We start from the raw sequence: 20232 nt of genomic DNA, 5'->3' as shown, positions 1-20232 counted from the left end.
CACACTGCTGCTTCTTTTACAGATTTTTATACCCTCAGTTCAGCTTCTTTCAAGCATTCTCAATAATGTAAATCAAATTGTCTTTTCTATTGACAAGGGGTTATCTGGTTGGAACAACTCAGAAAACATTGATACTCCGGAAACACCTACTTGGGATCCAGCTTGGCATTCCTATGGATAGCAGATGTACTTGATGGGATATCTCCTGGTGTCTTCAGAAACAATAGATTGCAGCATCAGGGTTTTGGATTTTTACTTTTTGTGAACAAGCCTCAGCTTAGCATGACTTTTCCAGATCTTACTATAGTCTTTTAACAGACTTAAGGCAATTATTGGAGTGTTCATAATCTTTTGTGGAGAGGACTTCCACCAGTCATCCCAGGAAAAGTATGACAACACTTGTGCTCAGGGCTCCAAAGGGCTAGACGCTGTGATGAACCCTTTACTATTGTTCAAATGTTGTCCATAACCCCGACTCAGTGTATTGCCTCAGCATTCCCTAACCCAGCAACCGAGTTTTAGCCAATTAAGTTTAAATAGGCCTCCCATAGTGGGACCAGGGAATGTACGGCCCGAGATGCCTATTAAACTTACCTCTGCTTAGAGGTGTGTGTGGGGGGGAAGTCCTTTGTAAATCCAGATTAGAACTGGTCTGATAAATGCTGAGCTGGGTGTGTGGTTTGATTAGCATTTGAAGCACTGATTCCCTGTCATGCAGTGCTCCCCTGCTTCGTTGATCCCAGAATTCACTGCAGTCTCCGCTTCAGGCTTTCTGTTTTCCATCTCTCGTGTAAATGAATGGTCATCTGGTCCCATCTCAGATGCAAATGAGACCTAGGGCAGTTGTTTCACTCTTGTCACCCTTATCTAGAGGGTTTTAGGTGTGTCCCTCACTGCATCTTAATCAATTTCTGTTGGGGGGGGTGGATTCTTTGTGAGTCAGATAGTCTGCATCCTGTGTCAGGGCTCCCCAAGAACATGGAGCTGAGAGGTAACAGTGTGGGCAAGCAAGGATGTATGATTGCACCAACACTCTTTTCCATCTATTTCACAGAAATTCTGCATCTCATAGCTGATATACTTCCACCTGGAGTCAGCATCTAATCTTGCATGGATGGGAATCTCTTTAACATCAGTCAGTTCCTTCCGAATCCAAGATAACCAATACCTACATTACTGATCTTCAATAAGCTAATGATAGTGTCATGTGTGCCCACTCAGTTGAAGATCTCCAGATCACTCTTGACTGATTCTGTGAAGTGCATAAAATGCTTGGACTCACTGTCAACTTCACAAAAACCAAAATACTTTACCAATCCATCCCAAACCAACCAGCTGCTCCTGCACACATTACAATTACAAGGCAGTCCTTGGAAAACACTGAGCATTTCCTCTACTTGAGTAGCCACCCTTTCCCAAAAAATAACCATAGGATGCATCTACATGTGCTATTAATGGTTGGGAGCAAATCTTCTGCCAATGAGAGCAGCAAGAGGGAGTTCCAGGATCCCCCTGGGTGCTAGCCTGGGGGATGGCACAGAGGACAGGGCTGGTCCCCATGCACAAGGGGCCAGGGTAGCTCTGCTGGATGCAGTGGCAGCTGCCTCCTTGCCCTGTACACATCAGCAAGGGTCCTGATGTACAGAAAGGCCAGGAGACAGCTGCCACTGCATGTGGGGACAAGCTCAGCACAGCTCAGCAAGGCTTTCCCATGCAGCCAGGGGCTAGCCAGGAAATTCCCGCCCAACTGACCTAGAAACAGGACAGCTCCCAGCTAGCCCCAGGCTGCTCAGGGAAATCCCTGCTGAGCTGGGGGCTGTCTGGGAGCTGCTCCAGAAGTGGGACAGTTTCTGGCCATTCCCAGGCTGTGCAAGGAAGCAGACAGCACCAAAGTCCCAGCACTGCGTGGCTCCCAGCTCCTGTGGGAGCACTGGGATGAGGGGGCAGGGGTAGAGAAATACTCTGTTCAGATACTGCTCAGTTCCCAGTTCCTGGGGTGATCTGGGAGCTGAGTAACTCCAGGATCTGGGGAGTTCCTTATCCCCCATGGTCCCCTAATGTTGGGGCTGACTGGGAGCAAATTTTCTCATGGTCAGTGTCTACACATGCGCTACAGTGTAATATCTACTGCACAGGTAGTAGCTAACTGCACAGTATACTAATTTACAGTTACAGATTAGTCTACTGTGCAGTAAAGGCACACCCACAGAAGACAATAGTCAACACCAGATAAAGTCTTCCAGAGATCTCCAAAATTGTGTCTTAGATAATTATGACACCAAAAAAAACTTCTACCAGGCTATTGTTATCCCTACCCTGTTGTATGACTATAAAACATAGAAAACACATCAGAAACACCTGAAAGATTTAGAATGTTACCATCAGTGATATCTTTGGAAAATACCTCATATCATTTGAAAGGACAGATGAATGAACACCAATATTCTGGCTTAAGCCAACATCACCAGCACTGAAGCCATCTTTATATGGCACCAGCTCTGTTGGACAGGACATATCATAAGAACATGACATAATCCTGACAAACAGCTCCCAGACTAAACCCCCAACTCACTGATGGTCAATGTCATAGAGGTGGGCAAAAGAAGAGATTCAAGGACACCTTGAAGTCCAATCTGAAAAAAAAAATGCAATATTAACATCAATACCTAGGAGACTCAAGTACTGAATCATCCCCAAAGGTGCCATGATGTACAACAAGGCATTGATCATTTGTGAACATACTTGCCTCGCTATGGAGGCAGATAACTGAGAGACAACCTGACATCACCAGGATCTACTCTGTCCACCACATCTGCAATTGAATGTGCAGATCTTGAATTGACCTCCTCAGTCATCTATAGACTCACCACTGACTTCCCTATTTACTGGCGTCGCGTCCGAGGACCAGTGTACCCTGGACCTGCGAGCCTGGGTTGGCACAACCGGCTGGACACGGGTGGGGTAGGTAGTCGGGCAGGTGGGTAAGCAAGAGGAGTCAGGAAGTTTAACGCGTCTTGGTTATACAGAAAGTTTATTTTTACTTACACTACAGGAGATTGCAGCGCAGGAAGGAAGTTGTGGTTGCGCGGTGTAGAAAGAGAAGTTGAGCTATTCAGTTCAGCATGCAGATGTTTTCATTGCACACATTACAAACTGCGTGGTGCAGATTTTAAGCAAAGCATACAGGTAACTTTGATCTGAAGATTTTCGTGAGCTCTTGACGAGAATGAACGAGCTGGCAGAACGAATACACCTGAAAACTTTTACCGTAGGTGGGGAGAGGTCAGCGACTGGCCAAATCACTGACTATGTCTCCTGGGTGTGCGTGGAGGTCTCTGCAGAAGGCGGAAATCTTTCCAAAGTTATAGTTTACAGGGTACCTATTACAACACGCCAGGCCTGAATAATTACAGGACTGCCAATCATGACTGTGAATAGACTCCGTGTGTTCTTAGGTTTCATGCGAGATTGACTGCGCATGTGTTTTACATTTAAGCTAGGGGGGGTGTTGGATACGGAACTATAATGACAAAATATGTTATGTTAGCCTTTTGACCTTTTTGCCATTGGCATCTGAAACCAAAGATTTTTCTTTGACAACTGGAAGACTGTCATTCTCATATTGAGGGTCTGCCACCACCACCAATTCAGTCAGTACCCTCTTCTGTTCCTTGTCACGCTGCTGTCCGATCGCAGTGCAAGGGACCGGAAAGGCGGGGTTAGAAGAGTCATTTTAGCTCTCTATGGGATGGTTAATGCGAGTCCAGCTCACGTCGCCCAATAGGAGGTGGTGAGGTGATAGTCACGGAGGCGGAGAGTAGTTGAAGGTAGAGGTTTATTTACTCACAGTGAGCGTTGAGGAGAGAAACAAGATGCAGAGAAGTAGACTGCTAATCATGTCGGGGCCAGCAATGAAACGGCATTCAGCAATTGCTAATTGCGAACGGGAGGTGGAGGCTAGGTGATCAGGCTAGCATCCCTTGTGATAATCGAAGCGGGTGATGAACGACCTCGCTTGGGTGTGGCTGTGCGCTCCCTTATATCACTCGGGTGACATGTTCAATGGTGAGCTGGCTGTTTTCACCTATCACATCTCAGGGTTCTGTGTTATTTGGCATTGCAGACTAGCTGACCTCACCTATGTTGGTGACCCTCTGATAACAAAAGTAGTGGTATGCAGCATTTGTTGTACCCTTTTGTGATGGTTGTGGAAAGGAGGGCAGGGCTCGCCATTTTGGTGCCTCGCACATCAATGTCACCATTATGGTGTGCGTACGACATTCCTTATTGCACAGAAATATAGAAAAACATGAGAAAAGGCTGCTGGAGATGTAGATAAGAATCCATTGGGCTTGTGACAATTGCAGTAGTTCAGGGCTGTCCAAGATCTAAGTGGCTGGGGACTGCATACCCTGTAAGCTGCACCAGGAGGGACCACAAACACACGATCTGGGCTGCACCAATGCAAACCACACACTCCTGGGGTTGCACACTAGGTGCTCCCACCTTCACAGCACATAAGTGAAGCTGTCACAGCCTCACTCTAAGTTCCCTAGGCAAGGGCCTTTCTGTTGCACCATGCCCCACAGGTGCCCTGAACCATGGACTGCACCACCCCTCTCAGTGGGGCAGAGACAGCTGAATTGGAACCTGGTGGAGGGGAGTCTGGAAACCCCAGCTGCTGCTGCCACTAGAGTGAAGGAGGCAAAGGCATCCAGGTGGGAGCCTAGAGGCCTCAAATTAACTCCTTGTGGGCAGTTAGTTGGACAGCTCTGCAATAGATGAAATACCTAGGCACTGAAATTAAAATATCTTAGATACTGAAATACCTTTAAATAATTAATAGTCTGAAGCATGCAGCAGGGGACAGATTCTTTAATTTTAAGTAAATCTTAAAGGTAACAATAACTATAATCCTTATTCTGAAAAAATGCATAATACTCAGGGATCCAGGTTTTCCATTCATAACAGAAAAATGTCGGAAAACCTGGATTTTCTCATTTTAAGGAGAAAAATGCAGATTAAGGCAAGTTTCTCTTTCTGGGCTGCCAGAGTTCCAGCCTGTAAAAAACTGGGGGAGCGAGAGGAGGGTGGTCAGGCAGGCCAGCTCAGCTGTGGCTCATGAAATAGTAAAAAGAGCCTTTTACCAATGGTAGGTCCTTAAAGATTGCATGCTGGAAATTGTGCATGTAGTCTGTCCACAGAAAAGGCCTGCGTTTAGTCAGGTTAGCATGACTAAAATAACAATGTCACATAGAGTTGAGGGTAATGGCGATGATTTAAATATAAAGCTTCAGGATATTACCAAGTCTGACATATTCCAACATTATGGATCCTACTTGGGTCTTCATTTTCATTTATCGAGCTAGAGACTTTCAAATACATGAAGAGCTCCTTTCATTTGAAAGGCTGAAATACTGAATGAGAGTAGTAGAATGTTTAATACAGTGTGCTGTGTATTTCAGGCAAACATTGTGAAGTGTGAATTTCTCACTGGTCACTATAGTTCATGCTGTATCCATGGTAGGAGCTAAAACCAGAGCAATGGCACTAAGTAACCTAAGTGATTTCATAGATTTCATAGACATCAGGGCTGGAAGGGACCTCGGGAGATCATTGAGTCCAGCCCCCTGCCCAAAGGGCAGGAAGTCAGCTGGGGTCATAGGATCCCAGCAAGATAAGCATCCAATTTACTCTTGAAGGTGTTCAATGTAGGTGCTTGAACCACCTCCGATGGCAGGCTGTTCCAGACCTTGGGGGCTCAGACAGTAAAGAAATTCTTCCTTATGTCCAGCCTGAAATGGTCTTCCAGAGTTTGTGACAGTTCGACCTCGTCATCCCTTGGGGCGCTCTGGTGAACAAACGTTCCCCCAGATCCTGGTGGTCACCCTTGATAAACTTATAGGTGGCTATCAGATCACCCCTGAGTCTGTGCTTTTCCAGGCTAAAGAGTCCCATGGCTCTCAGCCTATCATCGTAAGATCTGTTTTCCTGACCCCTGATTATGCACGTGGCTCTCCTCTGGACTCTCTCAAGCTTCTCCACAGCCTTTTTGAATTGTGGAGCCCAAAACTGGACGCAGTACTCCAGCTGCGGCCTAACCAAGGCCGACTAAAGGGGGAAAATGACGTCCCGGGATCTGCTCAAGAAGCATCTATGGGTGCAAGCCAGCGTTTTGGTCACTTTACTAGCCGCAGCATCGCATTGCAGGCTCATGTTCATCTTGTGGTCAATGATGACCCCCAAGTCTCTTTCTTCTGTAGTGCTATCCAACGTAGCACTGCCAAGCCTATAAGAAAGCTGCAGGTTTTTCCTCCCAAGGTGGAGAACCTTGCATTTTTCGGTGTTAAACACCATGAGGTTCTCGTCCACCCATTTGCTGAGCTTGTCCAGGTCAGCCTGGATCACCCGCCTATCTTCTGGCGTGGATGCTTTGCCCCAAAGTTTGGTATCATCGGCAAACTTGGCCAGTCCATTCCTGACTCCAATGTCCACATCATTAATGAAGATGTTGAACAGGATGGGTCCCAAGACAGAGCCTTGAGGGACCCCACTGGTCACAGGGCACAACGATGAGTGACTGCCATGAATTACAACCCTCTGGGTCCAACCACAGAGCCAGTTTCCCAGCCAGCGGATCGTGGTGGAGCCAAGGCCACAGCTGGCCAGTTTTTCCAAGAGGTTATCATGGGATACCAGATCAAAAGCTTTTTTGAAGTCAAGATATATGACATCAATCTCTTCTCCCTCGTCCAGGTGATAGGTCACCTGGTCATAGAAGGAAATGAGATTGGTCAAACAAGACCTACCCGCAACAAACCCATGCTGGCTATCCCTTAGAATGTTAGGCTGGGCCAGTCCCTCAAGGATGGCCTCCTTAATAAACTTTTCTAAGATCTTCCCCAGGATAGAAGTCAGGCTAATGGGCCTGTAGTTAGCCGGATCCACTCTCCTCCCTTTCTTGAAGATCGGCACGACTTTGGCCTTCTTCCAGTCTTTGGGCACTGCACCAGAGCGCCAGGAGTTTTCAAAGATCCGTGCCAGGGGCTGGGCTATGATGCTCGCCACCTCCTTGAGTACCCTGGGGTGCAGATTGTCAGGGCCGGCTGACTTGAAGGTATCCAGCTTCTCAAGGTGTTCCTTCACGAGGTCAGCATTTATGGAGGGTAGGGGATCCCCATCACCCGGATCCCCCTGTCCCACAGCAGGCATGGGCGTCCCATGTGACTAACGAAAGACTGACGCAAAGTACCTATTTAATAGGTTGGCTTTTTCCTGGGCGTCAGTTGTCAGTTCCCCATCTGGTTTAGCAGGGGTCCAACGTTGCCCTTGCTTTTTCTCCGGCTGCCCACATATCTGAAAAAGGACTTTTTGTTGTCCTTGATGGTTGAAGCTAGTTGGAGTTCAGTTGCAGCCTGGGCTTTCCTGGTTTGCTCCCTGCAGGGCCAGACCAGTGCAGAATAATCCTCCTTGGAGGTGAATCCCGTCCTCCATCCTTTGTAGGCTTTCCTTTTTAGCTGCAGGAGGTCCGCTAGGTCCCTGGAGAGCCAGGAGGGCTGCTGTGCCTTCTTGCTGCCTTTCCTCCATGTTGGAATAGATTTAGCTTGTGCATTGAGGATCACTTCCTTAAGAAGCAACCACTCTTCTTGAACTCCCATCTCTCTGGGGTCATGGTCCCTGAGGGCCTGACCAACAAGCCTCTTGAGCTTGTCAAAGTTGGCTTTTCTGAAGTCAAGGACTTCTGTGTTGCTGACTGACTTGCCAGCTTTACGGCGGATGGTGAAGGTGATCAGCTTGTGTTCGCTGTCACCCAGCTTCCCATCGATCACTAGGTCGCCGATTAAGTCGTCCCCTGTAGCCAGTACCAGGTCGAGCAGCGCTTTGCCTCTCGTTGGCCCATAGACTTCTTGGGTCAGGTAGAGGTCATCCACGTACGAGAGAAAGCTTTGCGACCGCTCGGATTTTGCTGAGTGATCTTCCCACGAGATGTCTGGGTAATTGAAGACACCCATGACAACCAAGGTCCTGGAGCAAGCGGCCTCAGTCAGTTCCCGGGTGAACTCCTGGTCAAGCTCAGGACTTTGAGTGGGAGGTCTGTAGTAGACTCCCACCGTTGTGTCCCCTGTTCCATTTTTCCCATGAATTTTTACCCAGAGGGTCTCTAGCTGTCCATGCCGGTTGCCAACATCAGCTTGCAGGGACATGTAGCTTTCCTTCACATACAGAGCTACACCCCCGCCCCTTTTGTCAACACGATCCCTCCTGTACAAGGTATAGCCCTCTATACCCGTGGTGCAGTCATGGGTGGAGTCCCACCAGGTCTCCGTTATCCCAATGACGTCATCATTCTTTGCACTGAGCAGGAGGACAAGCTCCTCCTGCTTGTTACCCAGGCTCCTGGCATTAGTGTACAGGTAGGCAAGTGTGCCCTTAGGGGCTCTTGCCTTGCCCACAGATTGTGCCAGGGCTGGGGCAGGGGTGGGCTCCCTTAAGTGCCTTGATCTGCTGGCTTTGCAAGGGTCGCTCAGCGGGCCAGCAGTGGCAGTAGTCCCCCCATCCCCCAGCGGGCTTAGTTAAAAGCCCGGTGGAGCAGGTCAGCCAGCCTGGCTGAGAAGAGCCTCCTCCCCAAGGGAGAGAGGTGGAGGCCATCTCTTCCCAGCAGCTCGCTGCCTCTCTCGCCAAAGAGCGGGCTGTGGTCATGGAAGCCAAAGCCTTCCCGATGACACCAGCTCCGCAGTCTTTGGTACACTGCGTGAATCCTCCTCTCCCTCCTCAGCCCATAGCCCAAGACTGGGAGGATCGACGAAAACACCACCTGAGCTCCCAGACCCCTAAGCCCTGCTCCCAACTCCCTGTAGCACCTCATGACCTGGCTGGGGGTGCTCTGAGCCGTGTCATTGGTGCCCACGTGAATAAGGAGCATGGGGTAGTGGTCTGTGGGCCAGAGGAGCTGTGGGATCCTCTCCGCAATGTCTCGGATGCAGGACCCCGGGAAGCAGCAGACTTCCCAGGCTAAGGGGTTGGGGCGGCAGATTGCCCCCTCAGTACCCCGCAGGATGGAGTCTCCCACAACAAACACCTTTCGCTTTGACTTGGGGAGAGCGGGGCCAGTAGCTGTGGTTGAGCCTGGGTTGCCTGCGGGAGCTGGCAACTGAGCAGGCTCTGCTGGGGCTGTAAGAGGTGCGAACCTGTTGTTAAGCTCCAGCGAGGGAGGGGCCTTGGTGCGGCAGGCCTTAGGGCCCTTGACCACCTTGGTCCATGCCCCTGACTGGGCAGAGCAGGAGGTCCCAGAGTCCTCCTTAGTCCTGGAGGGAGACGGTGCTCTACCCTGCGGCTCCCGGGGGAGAAGGGCCTGGCAGTAGGAGTCTATCTCCTGCTCGCAGTCCCTGATGGCACGCAGTCTCTGGACTGTGGCATGGAACTGAAGTGGTTACTGAAGAGCAGAGTGTGAACATATCATTATTATTACCACTGCATTATCCACCAAAAAAAGTTTTGTTGCTCAAGGTCTCAGAATGGCCCACATCACGCGTGTTGTGGTAAAGTTTGTGGACTTCACCAAATCCAGAAGATGAAGTCAATGGAAGTTGAAGGTCTTTTTGGAGGACTACGAAGATGAATTTGGAAATATTATATCTTTAACAGCAGCAAAATGCTAAGTATGTTTACTATCCCAAAACACTTCCTTACTTTCAGGAAAATAAATTTTTGATGTGCTGAATGAAAATGGCCAAGATTTGCCTTAACTGACTGATCCTGTGTGACTGTGTGATGTGGCATTCTTGAAGTTTCCTGAAAGAAAATTAAAACTATACCAGAAGCAACGGAAGCAGGTAATATTGCTCATTTTGCAGCATACAAAGTGCTCTTAGATAAAGAACTTGGAGTATTTGAAGTTCTTTATTCCAAAAAGTATTTCCAAATTATTTAGTGTCTGTTAGAAGAATTCAGCTGGTGTTTCTCAGTTTTTAAGTCTCACAGCTAAGCAATAGCTGTTTTTCAACATTCTTGAAATTCAAGAGACAGCATAAGCAAAGATATCTAACTGTGAATATAATCCAGCTAAATTTGCAAAGGACTTTCCCCATTACCTATCATGCAATATGTAATCATGGACAAGAAATCGCTTCTATGTTTCTGTATGTGAGAAATCCTTCTCTACAGTGATTAGTAGAGATCAGGGTTCTCTATTCCCCATGGAAAACCACAGATTTTCCCTGTTAAAGGAGAAAAAACTGGGAAACCATGACTTTCCCCTTGCAGGCTGGCAAAATCAAATGCCAAAATATATAGGTATTTAGGATTAATTTTATTTTAATGATTCAGGCATCCAAATCCAAGACACGCTAGGAAATCTGGTCATCACATCTAACAACAAAGCTACCCTATTTAACAACTTCTTTGCCTCTATTTTCCTGAGCAGGGACCAGATCAGCCCCTGCCACCCAGTCCCCCTCAGGCCCCGGGAAGGTGCACCTAGGCCAAGGGTCAGCGAGGATTTAGTTAGGGAACTTCTGGAGGGACTGGATGTATTTAAATCAGCTGGTCCGGACGATCTCCACCCCAGAGTGCTGATTGAATTAGCTGAGGTCATTGCGGGACACCTGGCACGGCTTTACAAACACTCATGGTGCTCTGGTGCAGTGCCAGAGGATTGGAAAAGAGCCAACATGGTTCCCATCTTCAAAAAAGGGAGGAAGGAGTACCCAGGAAGCTATAGGCCAGTTAGTCTTACCTCGATCCTGGGTAAGCTTTTTGAGAGAATTATCCTGGCACATGTCCAAAAGGGGCCAGCGGAGGAGGTTATGCTTAGGGGCAACCAACACGGGTTCATCAGAGGCAGGTCCTGTCTGACCAACCTGGTGTGGCCTTCTATGACCAGATCACCAAATCCTTAGATGCAGGGGTAGCAGTGGATGTAGTCTTTCTGGACTTTAGGAAGGCCTTCGACACTGTCTCTCATGCTGTTCTCATTAAAAAAATGAGGGGACTGTGGTGTCGACACCTACACAGTCAAATGGGTCACTAATTGCCTGGAGGACCTCACCCAGAGAGTGGTGGTGGATGGGTCATTTTTGACCTGGAGGGATGTGGGCAGTGGGGTTCTGCAGAGCTCGGTCCTCGGGCCCGCACTGTTCAACATCTTCATCAGTGACTTGGACGAGGGGGTAAAAAGCACCCTGTTTAAATTTGCTGATCACACTAAGATGTGGGGGTATGTGGATACGCTAGAAGGGAGGAATAGGCTGCAATCAGACCTAGACAGGTTACAGGGGTGGGCAAATTACAATAGGATGGGATTCAACACTGACAAGTGCAAGGTGATGCACCTGGGGAGTAAGAACCAGCACCATACCTACAGGTTGGGGAACTCCCTTCTCATCAGTACAGAGGCAGAAAAGGATCTTGGAGTCATCGTTGACTCCAAGATGAGCATGGGCCAGCAGTGTGGAGATGCAGTCAGGAAGGCCAACCATACCTTGCCATGCATCCACAGATGCATCTCAAGCAGGTTCAAGGAGGTGACATAACCAGGGATGACTATACTGCAGTTGCTCGGGGATGTAAGGGGGGCAGTTAGGAAGGCCAAGGCAGAGATGGAATGGGGACTAGCTTCCCAGATTAAAGACAATAAGAAGTTCTTCTTTAAATACATAGGGGGTAAAAAGAAGGTTCCGGGTAACGTGGGGCCCCTGCAGGACACCTTAGGAAACTTGGTCATCACAGCAGATGATAAAGACAACATATTTAACAATTTCTTTGCCTCCATCTTCCTAAGCAGGGACCGGAACAGCCACCCCCCACTGGGCCCCCCTCAGGCCCCAGGGGAGGTATACCTGGGCCAAGGGTTAGTGAGGAACTAGTTAGGGAGCTTCTGGAAGGACTGGACATATTCAAGTCAGCCAGTCTGGACGATCTCCACCCTAGAGTACTAATTTAGAGTACTAAAGGAATTGGCAGAGGTCATTGCAGGACCCCTGGCACGGCGTTATGAGCACTTGTAGTGCTCTGGTGTGGTGTCAGAGGACTGGAAGAGGGCCAACGTGGTTCCCATCTCCAAAAAGGGGAAGAAGGAGGACCCGGGAAAATATAGGCCAGTTAGTCTTACCTCAATCCTAGGCAAGCTGTTCAAGAAAATTATGCTGGCACTCATCCATGAGGGGCCAGCAGGGGACTGCATGCTTAGGGACAACCAACATGGGGTCATCAGTGGCAGGTCCTGTCAGACCAACCTGGTGGCCTTCTATGATCAGATAACCAAATCATTGGATGCAGGGGTAGCAGTGGACATAGTCTTCCTGGATTTTGGAAGGCCTTCGCCACTGTCTCTCACCCTGTTCTCATTAAGAAACTGGGGGACGGTGGTGTCGACACCCACACAGTCAATTGGGTTGCCAACAGGTTGGAGGGCTGCACCCAGAGAGTGGTGGTGGATGGGTCATTTTCAGCCTGGAGGGATGTGGGCAGTGGGGTCCCCCAGGGCTGGGTCCTCGGGCCCGCACTGTTCAACATCTTCAAAAGTGACTTGGACGAGGGGGTAAAAAGCACCCTGTTCAAATGTGCTGATGACAGTAAGATGTGGGGGGATGTGGGCATGCTAGAAGGGAGGAATAGGCTACAGTCGGACCTAGACAGGTTACAGGGGTGGGCGGATGAGAATAGGATGGGATTCAACACTGATAAGTGCAAAGTGATGCACCTGGGCAGGAACAACCAGCACCATACCTACAGGCTGGGAAACTCCCTTCTCATCAGTACAGAGGCAGAAAAGGATCTTGGAGTCATCATTGATGCCAAGATGAACATGGGCCGGCAGTGTGGGGATGAAGTCAGGAAGGCCAACCGTACGTTGTCATGCATCCACAGATGCATCTCAAGCAGGTCCAAAGAGGTGATCCTCCCCCTCTATGCGGCACTGGTCAGGCCGCAGCTGGAGTATTGCGTCCAGTTCTGGGTGCTGCACTTCAAGAGGGATGTGGACAGCATGGAGAGGGTCCAGAGGAGGGCCACTCATATGATCAGGGGGCAGCAGGACAGGCCCTATGAGGAGAGGCTACGGGACCTGAACCTGTTCAGCCTCCACAAGAGAAGGCTGAGGGGGGATCTAGTGGCCTTTTACAAACTAGTCAGGGGGGATCAGCAGGCATTGGGGAAGTCCCTGTTCCCCCGAGCACTGCCAGGAATGACCAGTAATAACAGTCACAAGCTGGCAGAGGGTAGATTTAGGCTAGATATCAGGAGGCGCTACTTCACAGTCAGGGCAGCTAGGGTCTGGAACCAACTTCCAAGAGAAGACCCTGGGGGTCTTTAAGAGGAGGTTAGATGTACACCTTGCTGGGGTCGTTTGACCCCAGTAATCTTTCCTGCCATGGTGGGGGGTCAGACTAGATGATCTACTCAGGTCCCTTCCAACCCTAGAAACTATGAAACTATGATAGACAGATGTAAGGATGAAATGGTTCAAAAGGCTAATATTGTCTTGAGGGAGAACATTAAGGTAGGGAGAGAAGAACCACCACATGATACCAATGTAGCTACCTCAAAAGCAAGAGAGAAACATGAACCATAGAAGGAAAACATATCACTAAGGAAATATGCCAAACAATACCAATACAAAAGCAAATTCAGACAATCACAAAAAATAAGATACTTAAAAAAAATAAAGTTACAACTGATAGCTAAATATAACAAGAGATTTTATACACATGTCTGACTGAAAGATCGGCCAAGGACATCGTGTGTCCACTCCTCCATGGTAATGGTGAGCTATTAATGGAAAACAAAGTCAGCAATAAGACAACAAATAACATTAATATAAGCAAATACGGTGAAGAGTCACATGGTAAGTAGCAGATATATCAAAGAGCCTCTGGGTAATTTAAATGAATTTCAGTCATCAGGATCTGATGAAATTCACCCCTGGGTGCTGATGGAACCAAATCTATCTGATAGGGTAATTAGTTTGTGTGCTGGCATGAAGGGCACCTGTGCTTGACTTCCTTTATTGTGGAGAAGCTGCTGCACATCACCTTCACACAGCTTTTGACAGAAGAGGACCTTAATAAAGGACTCCCAAAGCAACTGGAGATCTCATTGTGCTGCAGCCTTCATTTGCCTTCACAGTCATCGAGAGTCTAACATCTTCTTCAACCTGCTTCGCTACTGAGGACTTGTCAACTTCTGGCTGGAGGCAGGGCACCCTTATTATTGTGGCAACCTGTACTTGCCATGTCACCGTACTATTGAAGGATATATGTGGCTTTTCGAGAGGGAAAAAATTACCATCTGCTGTCCTCACCACATCCTGGTGGTGTTGCCATTGCTAGGTCTGTGCAACTGCATATTCATCAGAGTTAGACCCGCTTATTTCTACACTTGTGTGAATAGGCAAGTTTTTTATTTGGATTTGGATTTATCTGATTCATATTTGTCCAATTTGATTAAGAGATCCAAATCACTTTTCTGATTTGATTCAGCTGAATGGATTTGGAAAACATTCAGAAAAGATTCGGCGATATGGACGTAGGGTATAATGATCGACAAGATACGGCCATAGGGTATAATGGTGAATCAATGAAATATCTATAACTTTAACACTTTTTTGGCTGATTCACATGAAATTTCTCAAGAAGGTGGATGCTGCTGAGAGCATGAAGCCTGCTAAGTTCCAAGGTGATAGGTAAGGGGTTTCTGTGAAACTGCACCTCAAATTCCTGAAAGCAAATCTCGGTCATGTGGGTGTGCTAACTCACAAAGGGGTGAAAATTGGAGGGACGGTAGATCCTACTCTGGCCACAAAGCATACCATGCTTCACGGAGATAGGACCGTGCTAGTCACCAACACTCCCTGATTTCGGATCAGCCAAGGAGCTTGCGATGACCGCTAGATGGAGGAGCCTTTTCCTCACCTGCCTCCCCTGGCTGGGAGAACAAAGGGAGCACTGGGCTGCTCCTCTTGCAATCGCGGGCTCTAAGCCAAGCACCAGGAAAAGCGCAGCCACACACAAGCCCAAACACACACCAGCCTCAGAACCAGGGACTGGGCCAGACCCATGCCCTCCAAGGGACAAAATCCAAGCCACCTTCTACATGAGCAAAGACTTGAACCCTAGACCCTCAGATTAAGAGTCAGAAACTCTGCCCACTAAACCACCCAGACCACACTTGGGGACCTGACCTCCTTCTCATTACACCAGCCTAAGAACCAGGGACTGGGCAAGACCCACACCCAGGCCCTCCACGGGACATGAACCATGACCTTCCTTGCCTGAGCAAGAACTTGAAGCCTGGACCCTCAGATTAAAAGTCTGAAGCGCTGACTAACTGAGCCACCCAGGCCACACCCGGGCAGCTGGCCTCCCTCTCGTTGCCGCGCTGGCCACCTGGCCCCAGGCCCAGCCAAACAACCTACCCAACAAGGACTCCTTCTGGCTCCCCTGGCACTCGCTTGCCCAGCGGAGTGCACACTTTTCTCCTCCAGCTGGCTTCCAGCTCCTGGCACGGGCCGCCCCGCACACATCTCCACACCCCTGCCCCTGCTCTCCCCAAACTCTGCCCAGAAGACTCCTCGCTCAAGGACACGCCTCCTTGACCAGGGCTCCCCCAGCTCTTCGGCCACACCCACGCACAAGTGGTCACCTGACCCAAGGCAGAACCAGGGCCCCTGCTCAAGAGGGCTGGGGCAGCGCCAGGCTCTGATTTCTGACAAACCCGAGGCCCGTGCTTGTCGGCCCACAACACTATGGGCTTGCGGGGCCATGGAGACTAAACCATCCTGCTCAGGGTCACGCACCCGCCACAACCGGGCAATGGGCCCTCCTGCCTCTGGAGCAGGATAAAAGGGGCAAACCCCACACCAGGCTCCAAACCCAGTCACAGCACACATGAGGGCTTAGTCGGGGAGTTGAACACGGGACCTCCCGCACCCAAAGCCGGAACCATGCCCCTAGACCAACAAAGCAGGAGCCCGCCCAGCCCCTCCGCTGCCCTGCTGCATTTCAGGAACCTGTGGCACGGGACCCTCTCGTGCCACGGAACGGCGAGTCCAGGCTTCCACGCCGTCTTTCCTTTCCGGCTCGTCCCCCATGGCGAGCTCTGAAGACCAGCCCTTCCGCTCGGGCGGAAGGCCAGAACGTCCCGGGCCGCCAGCCGGGACTTGGAGGGGAGGCCAAATGCCAGGCACCGCTAGCCCAAAGACATCCACTCGGAGGCCAGGCTTCGGGTGCCCAGGGCAGCGCCCCTTGCCTGCACAAGCCCTCATTTCCATTCAGCCAAGGGGCTGGCGATGACCGCTGGATGGAGGAGCACATCATGCCTTTTCCTCACCTGCCTCCCGTGGCTGGGAGAACAAAGGCAGCACTGGGCTGCTCCTCCTGCAATCGCTGGCTCTAGGCCAAGCAGCAGGAAAAGGGCAGCCACACACAACCCCAACCAGACACCAGCCTCAAAACCAGGGACTGGGCCAGACCCATGCCCTCCACGGGACAAACCTGGGACAAGAACCAAGACCTCTTTTGCCTGAGCAGGGACGTGAAGCCTGGACCCTCAGGTTAAAAGTCTGAAGCGCTGACTAACTGAGCCACCCAGGCCACACCCATGCAGCTGGCCTTCCTCTCGTTGCCGTGCTGGCCACCTGGCCCCAGGCCCAGCCAAACAACCTACCCAACAAGGACTCCTTCTGGCTCCCCTGGCACTCGCTTGCCCAGCGGAGTGCACACTTTTCTCCTCCAGCTGGCTTCCAGCTCCTGGCACGGGCCGCCCCGCACACATCTCCACACCCCTGCCCCTGCTCTCCCCAAACTCTGCCCAGAAGACTCCTCGCTCAAGGACATGCCTCCTTGACCAGGGCTCCCCCAGCTCTTCGGCCACACCCACGCACAAGTGGTCATCTGACCCAAGGCAGAACCAGGGCCCCTGCTCAAGAGGGCTGGGGCAGCGCCAGGCTCTGATTTCGGACAAACCCGAGGCCCGTGCTTGTCGGCCCACAACACTATGGGCTTGCGGGGCCATGGAGACTAAACCTTCCTGCTCAGGGCCACGCACCCGCCACAACCGGGCAATGGGCCCTCCTGCCTCTGGAGCAGGATAAAAGGGGCAAACCCCACACCAGGCTCCAAACCCAGACACAGCACACACAAGGGCTCATCTGGGAGTTGAACCCAGGACCTCCTGCACCCAAAGCAGGAATCATGCCCCTAGACCAATGAGCCAGGGGCCTGTACAGCCCCTCCGCTGCCCTGCTGCATTTCAGGAGCCTGTGGCACGGGACCCTCTTTTGCCACGGAAGGACGAGTCCAGGCTTCCACGCCGTCTTTCTTTCCGGCTCGTCCCCCATGGCGAGCTCTGAAGACCAGCCCTTCCGCTCGGGCGGAAGGCCAGAACGTCCCGGGCCGCCAGCCGGGACTTGGAGGGGAGGCCAAATGCCAGGCACCGCTAGCCCAAAGACATCCACTCGGAGGCCAGGCTTCGGGTGCCCAGGGCAGCGCCCCTTGCCTGCACAAGCCCTCATTTCCGTTCAGCCAAGGGGCTGGCGATGACCGCTGGATGGAGGAGCACCTCATGCCTTTTCCTCGCCTGCCTCCCGTGGCTGGGAGAACAAAGGCAGCACTGGGCTGCTCCTCTTGCAATCGCGGGCTCTAAGCCAAGCACCAGGAAAAGCGCAGCCACACACAAGCCCAAACACACACCAGCCTCAGAACCAGGGACTGGGCCAGACCCATGCCCTCCAAGGGACAAAATCCAAGCCACCTTCTACATGAGCAAAGACTTGAACCCTAGACCCTCAGATTAAGAGTCAGAAACTCTGCCCACTAAACCACCCAGACCACACTTGGGGACCTGACCTCCTTCTCATTACACCAGCCTAAGAACCAGGGACTGGGCAAGACCCACACCCAGGCCCTCCACGGGACATGAACCATGACCTTCCTTGCCTGAGCAAGAACTTGAAGCCTGGACCCTCAGATTAAAAGTCTGAAGCGCTGACTAACTGAGCCACCCAGGCCACACCCGGGCAGCTGGCCTCCCTCTCGTTGCCGCGCTGGCCACCTGGCCCCAGGCCCAGCCAAACAACCTACCCAACAAGGACTCCTTCTGGCTCCCCTGGCACTCGCTTGCCCAGCGGAGTGCACACTTTTCTCCTCCAGCTGGCTTCCAGCTCCTGGCACGGGCCGCCCCGCACACATCTCCACACCCCTGCCCCTGCTCTCCCCAAACTCTGCCCAGAAGACTCCTCGCTCAAGGACACGCCTCCTTGACCAGGGCTCCCCCAGCTCTTCGGCCACACCCACGCACAAGTGGTCACCTGACCCAAGGCAGAACCAGGGCCCCTGCTCAAGAGGGCTGGGGCAGCGCCAGGCTCTGATTTCTGACAAACCCGAGGCCCGTGCTTGTCGGCCCACAACACTATGGGCTTGCGGGGCCATGGAGACTAAACCATCCTGCTCAGGGTCACGCACCCGCCACAACCGGGCAATGGGCCCTCCTGCCTCTGGAGCAGGATAAAAGGGGCAAACCCCACACCAGGCTCCAAACCCAGTCACAGCACACATGAGGGCTTAGTCGGGGAGTTGAACACGGGACCTCCCGCACCCAAAGCCGGAACCATGCCCCTAGACCAACAAAGCAGGAGCCCGCCCAGCCCCTCCGCTGCCCTGCTGCATTTCAGGAACCTGTGGCACGGGACCCTCTCGTGCCACGGAACGGCGAGTCCAGGCTTCCACGCCGTCTTTCCTTTCCGGCTCGTCCCCCATGGCGAGCTCTGAAGACCAGCCCTTCCGCTCGGGCGGAAGGCCAGAACGTCCCGGGCCGCCAGCCGGGACTTGGAGGGGAGGCCAAATGCCAGGCACCGCTAGCCCAAAGACATCCACTCGGAGGCCAGGCTTCGGGTGCCCAGGGCAGCGCCCCTTGCCTGCACAAGCCCTCATTTCCATTCAGCCAAGGGGCTGGCGATGACCGCTGGATGGAGGAGCACATCATGCCTTTTCCTCACCTGCCTCCCGTGGCTGGGAGAACAAAGGCAGCACTGGGCTGCTCCTCCTGCAATCGCTGGCTCTAGGCCAAGCAGCAGGAAAAGGGCAGCCACACACAACCCCAACCAGACACCAGCCTCAAAACCAGGGACTGGGCCAGACCCATGCCCTCCACGGGACAAACCTGGGACAAGAACCAAGACCTCTTTTGCCTGAGCAGGGACGTGAAGCCTGGACCCTCAGGTTAAAAGTCTGAAGCGCTGACTAACTGAGCCACCCAGGCCACACCCATGCAGCTGGCCTTCCTCTCGTTGCCGTGCTGGCCACCTGGCCCCAGGCCCAGCCAAACAACCTACCCAACAAGGACTCCTTCTGGCTCCCCTGGCACTCGCTTGCCCAGCGGAGTGCACACTTTTCTCCTCCAGCTGGCTTCCAGCTCCTGGCACGGGCCGCCCCGCACACATCTCCACACCCCTGCCCCTGCTCTCCCCAAACTCTGCCCAGAAGACTCCTCGCTCAAGGACATGCCTCCTTGACCAGGGCTCCCCCAGCTCTTCGGCCACACCCACGCACAAGTGGTCATCTGACCCAAGGCAGAACCAGGGCCCCTGCTCAAGAGGGCTGGGGCAGCGCCAGGCTCTGATTTCGGACAAACCCGAGGCCCGTGCTTGTCGGCCCACAACACTATGGGCTTGCGGGGCCATGGAGACTAAACCTTCCTGCTCAGGGCCACGCACCCGCCACAACCGGGCAATGGGCCCTCCTGCCTCTGGAGCAGGATAAAAGGGGCAAACCCCACACCAGGCTCCAAACCCAGACACAGCACACACAAGGGCTCATCTGGGAGTTGAACCCAGGACCTCCTGCACCCAAAGCAGGAATCATGCCCCTAGACCAATGAGCCAGGGGCCTGTACAGCCCCTCCGCTGCCCTGCTGCATTTCAGGAGCCTGTGGCACGGGACCCTCTTTTGCCACGGAAGGACGAGTCCAGGCTTCCACGCCGTCTTTCTTTCCGGCTCGTCCCCCATGGCGAGCTCTGAAGACCAGCCCTTCCGCTCGGGCGGAAGGCCAGAACGTCCCGGGCCGCCAGCCGGGACTTGGAGGGGAGGCCAAATGCCAGGCACCGCTAGCCCAAAGACATCCACTCGGAGGCCAGGCTTCGGGTGCCCAGGGCAGCGCCCCTTGCCTGCACAAGCCCTCATTTCCGTTCAGCCAAGGGGCTGGCGATGACCGCTGGATGGAGGAGCACCTCATGCCTTT

General features: G+C 52.1%; 2 non-coding genes across 2 annotated transcripts; both read right to left on the bottom strand.

Moving 5' to 3' along the window:
• Positions 1-17138: 17138 nt before the first annotated feature.
• TRNAP-UGG (transfer RNA proline (anticodon UGG)) lies at positions 17139-17210 on the bottom strand. Its single transcript has one exon. It is a non-coding gene; the product is annotated as a tRNA-Pro (tRNA).
• A 2593-nt stretch (positions 17211-19803) lies between these two features.
• Positions 19804-19875, bottom strand: TRNAP-UGG (transfer RNA proline (anticodon UGG)). The gene has a single exon. It is a non-coding gene; the product is annotated as a tRNA-Pro (tRNA).
• Between the last annotated feature and the right edge of the window lie 357 nt (positions 19876-20232).

Source organism: Crocodylus siamensis, chromosome 1 (genome assembly GCF_052110815.1).
Source record: "Crocodylus siamensis isolate JL-2025a chromosome 1, ASM5211081v1, whole genome shotgun sequence".
NCBI classification, from domain to species: Eukaryota; Metazoa; Chordata; order Crocodylia; family Crocodylidae; genus Crocodylus; species Crocodylus siamensis.
Note: the sequence above shows the minus strand (reverse complement) of the source record. Positions and strands in the feature narration are given on the sequence as shown.